The 7255-nt window shown below is 40.6% G+C and overlaps 1 long non-coding RNA gene across 1 annotated transcript; it reads right to left on the bottom strand.

Annotated features, from left to right (window-relative positions):
- Nucleotides 1-1249: 1249 nt before the first annotated feature.
- LOC116368910 (uncharacterized) lies at nucleotides 1250-6626 on the bottom strand. The gene is made up of 3 exons (XR_004208568.1): nucleotides 6440-6626; nucleotides 5453-5526; nucleotides 1250-1508 (listed from the first exon to the last, which is right to left on the bottom strand). It is a non-coding gene; the product is annotated as an uncharacterized LOC116368910 (long non-coding RNA).
- Nucleotides 6627-7255: the final 629 nt, after the last annotated feature.

Genomic DNA, 7255 nt, shown 5'->3' with positions numbered 1-7255 from the left:
TCATTAGGAGATATTACATACTGTCATTAGGAGATATTACACACGGTCATTAGGAGATATTACACACTGTCATTAGGAGATATTACACACTGTCATTAGGAGATATTACACACTGTCATTAGGAGATATTACACACCGTCATTAGGAAATATTACACACGGTCATTAAAGGAGATATTACACACTGTCATTAGGAGATATTACACACGGTCATTAGGAGATATTACACACGGTCATTAGGAGATATTACACACGGTCATTAGGAGATATTACACACTGTTATTAGGAGAAAGTCCACACTATCATTAGGAGATAATACACACTGTCATTAGGAGATATTACACACTGTCATTAGGAGATATTACACACTGTCATTAGGAGATATTACACACTATCATTAGGAGATATTACACACTGTCATTAGGAGATATTACACACTATCATTAGGAGATATTACACATTGTCATTAGGAGATATTACACACTGTTATTAGGAGATATTACACACTATCATTAGGAGATATTACACACTGTTATTAGGAGATATTACACACTGTTATTAGGAGATATTACACACTGTCATTAGGAGATATTACACACTGTCATTAGGAGATATTACACACTGTCATTAGGAGATATTACACACTGTTATTAGGAGATATTACACACTGTTATTAATGGAGATATTACACATTGTCATTAGGAGATATTACACACTATCATTAGGAGATATTACACACTATCATTAGGAGATATTACACACTATCATTAGGAGATATTACACACTATCATTCGGAGATATTACACACTATCATTAGGAGATATTACACACTGTTATTAATGGAGATATTACACACTAACATTAGGAGATATTACACACTGTCATTAAGAGATATTACACACTGTCATTAGGAGATATTACACACTGTTATTAGGAGATATTACACACTGTCATTAGGAGATATTACACACTGTCATTAGGAGATATTACACACTGTCATTAGGAGATATTACACACTGTTATTAGGAGATATACCATGCTGTCATTAGGAGATATTACACACTGTCATTAGGAGATATTACATATTGTTTTTAGGAGATATTACACACTGTCATTAGGAGATATTACACACTGTCATTAGGAGATATTACATATTGTTTTTAGGAGATATTACACACTGTCATTAGGAGATATTACACACTGGCATTAGGAGATATTACACACTGTCATTAGGAGATATTACACACTGTCATTAGGAGATATTACATTGAGGTTTTTATATGAGGAAGATTACAATGCCCTCAGACTTTTTGGCAGCATTTAACATTTAAAAATTGTGATGTGAATTGATTTGAGGGGAAAAAAATAGTTCAATGATAAAACTCATGATTTCTCGAGGGAAAGTTATTATATTTTCAGTACTTGCTATGAAGCTTGCGTAATTAATATTACCTCTACTTTGTTCTCAATGTAGTCCCAAATCCCAAGGACTACAATCCTGAAGACAGTCTGTGAAAAGAGGGAGAGAAAGGATGGAAGGGGAGGAGAAAAGCCAAATACAACCTCTCCCATGATATGCAAAATATTCTCACTCTCCTCAGGTTTCAACACATCTACAACACATTCGGAACCTTCATTTGAATATGGACAAAAAAAGACAGGACAAGTTACAGTCTCCATTTTTATACTGCTGCTGTGAATGTAGGCTTTCTTTGACTCAAGCCTTCCTATTCTACATGGTCACAGAAAGTAACATATACAGTTGAAGTCGGAAGTTTACATACACCTTAGCCAAATACATTTAAACTCCGTTTTTCACAATTCCTGACATTTAATCCTAGCAAAAATTCCCTGTCTTAGGTCAGTTAGGATCACCACTTTATTTTAAGAATGTGAAATATCAGAATAGTAGAGCGAATTATTTTTTTCTGCTTTTTTTCTTTCATCACATTCCCAGTGGGTCAGAAGTTTAGATACACTCAATTAGTATTTGGTAGAATTGCCTTTAAATTGTTTAACTTAGGTCAAACGTTTCAGGTAGCTTTCCACAAGCTTCCCACAATAAGTTGGGTGAATTTTGGCCCATTCCTCCTGACAGAGCTAGTGTAACTGAGTCAGGTTTGTAGGTCTCCTTGCTCGCACACGCTTTTTCAGTTCGGCCCACAAATGTTCTATAGGATTGAGGTCAGGGATTTGTGATGGCCACTCCAATACCTTGACTTTGTTGTCCTTAAGCCATTTTGCCACAACTTTGGAAGTATGCTCGGGGTCATTGTCCATTTGGAAGACCCATTTGCGAACAAGCTTTAACTTCCTGACTGATGTCTTGAGATGTTGCTTCAATATATCCACCTAATTTTCCTCCCTCATGACACCATCTATTTTGTGAAGTGCACCAGTCACTCCTTCAGCAAAGCACCCCCACAACATGATGCTGCCACCCCTGTGCTTCAGGGTTGGGATGGTGTTCTTTGGCTTGCAAGCTTCCCCCTTCTTCCTCCAAACATAACGATGGTCATTATGCCAAACGGTTATATTTTTGTTCAGACCAGAGGACATTTCTCCAAAGGTACGATCTTTGTCCCCATGTGCAGTTGAAAACCGTTGTCTGGCTTTTTTATGGCAGTTTTGGAGCAATGGCTTCTTCCTTGCTGAGCGGCCATTCAGGTTATGTCGATATAGGACTCGTTTTCCTGTCGATATAGATACTTTTGAACCTGTTATCCCCCGGCATCTTAACAAGGTCCTTTCGCACCAAAATACGTTCATCTCTAGGAGACAGAATGCGTGTCCTTCCTGAGCGGTATGACGGCTGCGTGGTCCCATGGTGTTTATACTTGCGTACTATTGTTTGTACAGATGAACCTGGTACCTTCAGGTGTTTGGAAATTGCTCCCAAGGATGAACCAGACTTGTGGATGTCTACAATTTGGCTGATTTCTTTTGATTTTCCAATGATGTCAAACAAAGAGGTACTGAGTTTGAAAGTAGTCCTTGAAATGATGTCAATTAGCCTATCAGAAGCTTCTAAAGCCATGACGTAATTTTCGGGAATTTTACAAGCTGTTTAAAGGCACAGTCAACTCAGTGTATGTAAACCTCTGACCCACCGGAATTGTGATACAGTGAATTATAAGTGAAATAATCTGTCTGTAAACTATTTTTTAAATGACTTGTGTAATGCACAAAGTAGATGTCCTAACCGACTTGCCAAAACTATAGTTTGTTAACTTGAGTGTAGGGTGCAGGATTTTTGTTTTTGGCTAAAAAACTTACCCATTTTAAACTGCCTATTTCTCAGGCCCAGAAACTAGAATATGCATATAATTGTCAGATTAGGATAGAAAACACTCTAAAGTTTCCAAAACGGTCAAAATATTGTCTGTGATTATAACAGAACTGATTTTGCAGGCGAAAACCTGAGGAAAATCAAACCAGGAAGTGCTGTTTTTCCTGAAAGCATCCATTGGATGCCTTGCCTTCATTTAAAGGGATATCAACCAGATTCATTTTCCTATGGCTTCCTCAAGGTGTCAACAGTCTTTAGACATAGTTTCAGGCTTTTATTTTGAAAAATGAGCGAGAAAGATGAAATCGCATCAGTGATAGCTGGGTGTTCGCAGAGTTTTGCTTGCGCAACAGAGTGGGGCAGCCATTGTCTTTCCCTCTCCTATTGAAAAAGCGACAGTCACGGTTGATATATTATCGATTATATATTTTAAAAACAACCAGAGGATTGATTATAAAAAACGTTTGACATGTTTCTGTGGACATTACGGAAACTATTTGGAATTGTCATCTGCGATGTCGTGACCGCTCGAGCCTGTGGTTTTCTGAACATAACGCGCCAAACAAATGGAGGTATTTTGGATATAAAAATAATCTTTATGGAACAAAAGGAACATTCATTGTGTAACTGGAAGTCTTGTGAGTGCAAACATCCGAAGATCTTCAAAGGTAAGCGATTTAATCTATTGCTTTTCTGACCTTCATGACCAATCTACTTGGCTGCTAGTGTTTGTAATATTTTGTCTACTGAGAGAGATGTTCTTACATAAACGCTTGTTATGCTTTCGCCGAAAAGCTTTATTGAAATCTGACACACCAGGTGGATTAACAACAAGCTAAGCTGTGTTTTGCTATATTGCACTTGTGATTTCATGAAAATTAAATATTTGTAGTAATTTAATTTGAATTTGGCGCACTGCAATTCAGGGGGTGTTGATGAAAATGATCCCGCTAAAGGGATGGGTGCAAAAAGTGTGGAGTGATTGAAAACGTGTTTTAATGACTCCAACCTAAGTGTATGTAAACTTCCGACTTCAACTGTATCTTTGAAGGGTACTTTTTAAATCTTTCGATCAATTAGAATGTGTGAAAGGATATTGATCCTGAACACTGTACAATGGCCCTCCTAATTGCCTGATCTTACCTGATTCATTACATACATCTACTGTATGTACAGTAACACACACTAGTGTTGGGTTGGGGGGGTCCTTTATTTTGAAAAGGAGGATGATAGAGTTACATTCTAATCAGGGTTGGGAGGGTCCTTTATTTTGAAAAGGAGGATGATAGAGTTACATTCTAATCATGGTTGGGAGGGTCCTTTATTTTGAAAAGGAGGATGATAGAGATACATTCTAATCAGGGTTGGGAGGGTCCTTTATTTTGGAAAGGAGGATGATAGAGATACATTCTAATCAGGGTTGGGAGGGTCCTTTATTTTGAAAAGGAAAATGATAGAGTTACATTCTAATCAGGGTTGGGAGGGTCCTTTATTTTGAAAAGGAGGATGATAGAGATACATTCTAATCAGGGTTGGGAGGGTCCTTTATTTTGGAAAGGAGGATGATAGAGATACATTCTAATCGGGGTTGGGAGGGTCCTTTATTTTGGAAAGGAGGATGATAGAGATACATTCTAATCAGGGTTGGGAGGGTCCTTTATTTTGAAAAGGAAAATGATAGAGTTACAATCTAATCATGTTGAAAGGGTGACAATGTAAAAGTGGCCTGTCTCATTCATCATACGGTAGACAACAACAGCTCCACTGTAAGAGAGAATCAGAGAAGGACATTCTCTGATTGGTGGATAGGAAAAATATTATTATTATGACCATTTAATAAGTCAAGGTCTCTATAGTTACAGTAACTATAGTTTCGTTTTTAATATATAAACCTTGAATACCATTCCCCTCTGACACCTTTCATCTATAGTGTCAGTGAGTGGTATAAGGTGTTGGGTGGCTCATATGACTGTAACCCAAGCCCTAAACCTTGTTAACCTCTTCTTTAATTATTACTTAACCCTGTGTGTGTGTGTGTTTGTGTGTGTGTGTGTGTGTGTGTGTGTGTGTGTGTGTGTGTGTGTGTGTGTGTGTGTGTGTGTGTGTGTGTGTGTGTGTGTGTGTGTGTGTGTGTGTGTGTGTGTGTGTGTGTGTGTGTCATTACCTCAGTGAAGAAGAGTGAAAGGATGGCAAGGCTGATCCAATGGATGACGCTGGCAAATTGAATAGCATTGGCAACTGGAATAAATAACGAAAGAGAAACATGTGGATATTAAAGGATGATTCCACTTTCACTGCTTGTTCTTAATGGAATCAAGAGCAACACTACCATGTCCTGTGAATGTCTACATCTGTCCAGCCATATTTATTTTTTCTCAAAATCTGGCAGAAGAATGGCGCATTGATATTACATCATGCCTTTTACCACTATTCCTCATTTCCATCTAACAGTGTTGTGAATGCTCCCACTCTACTTCTCCTTCCCCATCCATCAGTCCATCAGCCCATTTATCCCTCCCTTTATCTCCCTGTATCCCCCCATCTCCCCTATCCTCCTTCCCTCCTTCCTACTCCCTCCATGTGTCTTTCCAGAGCTGGCAACAGGACAGCCAGGACAGTCTATGGTAATGCATCTGTGACTGGTGTCCTGTCGTCTCCAGAGCAGAGAGAGGATCATCTGTCAATACAGACCTGTCTCTTGAGGTGTGTCTCAAATGGTGTCCTATTCCCTGTATAGTGCACTACTTTTGATCAGGGCGCAAAGGGTTCTGGTCAAAAGTAGTGCAGTGTAGTGGCTTACAGTCCGTAATGTAATGCGATGATGACACCTGCCTAGACAGTCAGCGCTGTTGAGACCAGTTCATAGACTCATTTACTCATTTACTATCCCGGTTGGCAATGCTGTTTCTCTCTCATATGGGCATTTTAGTCGCCGTAGTTTCCTCTCTTTGGTAAGAAATGTAATCATGTTTATAAAACAGGTTGGAACGCATGTTAATGCAGTATCATGATAATTGTCTCTATGGGCTGTAATCCCAAACATGGGTCACAGGATCAAGGAAGCACAGGACTACCCAAGTCTAACTTTCTACAGTCACTAGAACACAGTGTATAAGGATCCTCCTTTACTGTCAATGGGAAAGATAGTTACATTGTAGATGCTTGGTGTCTATGAGGAGTTCCAAGGTCAAGAAGACCACCACCAGGATGACCAGGGCCACCAGGAAACAGTTGAAGCCTGCACTGAGCAGACACACCTGCCACAGGGCTACCCTCCGCCCACAGCACGGCTTCAACCAGTTAGACCTGGAGAGAAGGAGAGAGGAGAAAGGAGGAGAGAGGGATAGAGGAGAGAGGAGGAGGAGAGAGGGATAGAGGAGAGAGGAGGAGAGAGGGATAGAGGAGAGGGGAGGAAGAGAGAGGGATAGAGGAGAGAGGAGGAGGAGAGGGATAGAGGAGAGAGGAAGAGGAGAGAGGGATAAAGGAGAGAGGAGGAGAGAGGGATAGAGGAGAGAGGAGGAGGAGAGAGGGATAGAGGAGAGGGGAGTAAGAGAGAGGGATAGAGGAGAGAGGAGGAGGAGAGGGATAGAGGAGAGGGGAGGAGGAGAGATTGATAGAGGAGAGAGGGATAGAGGAGAGGGGAGGAGGAGAGAGGGATAGAGGAGAGAGGAGGAGGAGAGAGGGATAGAGGAGAGAAGAGGAGGAGAGAGGGATAGAGGAGAGAGGAGAAGGAGAGAGGGATAGAGGAGAGAGGGATAGAGGAGAGAGGATCAGGAGAGAGGGATAGAGGAGAGAGGGGTAGAGGAGAGGGGAGGAGGAGAGAGTGATAGAGGGAGAGGAGGAGGAGAGAGGGATAGAGGAGAGAGGAGAGAGGAGGAGGAGAGGGATAGAGGAGAGAGGAGGAGGAGATAGGAATAGAGGAGAGAGGAGGAGGAGAGGGGAGGAGGAGAGAGTGATAGAGGAGAGA

The sequence above is a fragment of the Oncorhynchus kisutch genome, unplaced genomic scaffold (assembly GCF_002021735.2).
Source record: "Oncorhynchus kisutch isolate 150728-3 unplaced genomic scaffold, Okis_V2 scaffold2023, whole genome shotgun sequence".
NCBI lineage: Eukaryota > Metazoa > Chordata > Actinopteri > Salmoniformes > Salmonidae > Oncorhynchus > Oncorhynchus kisutch.
The sequence above is the reverse complement of the archived record's forward strand: the minus strand, read 5'-3'. Positions and strand labels throughout refer to the sequence as shown.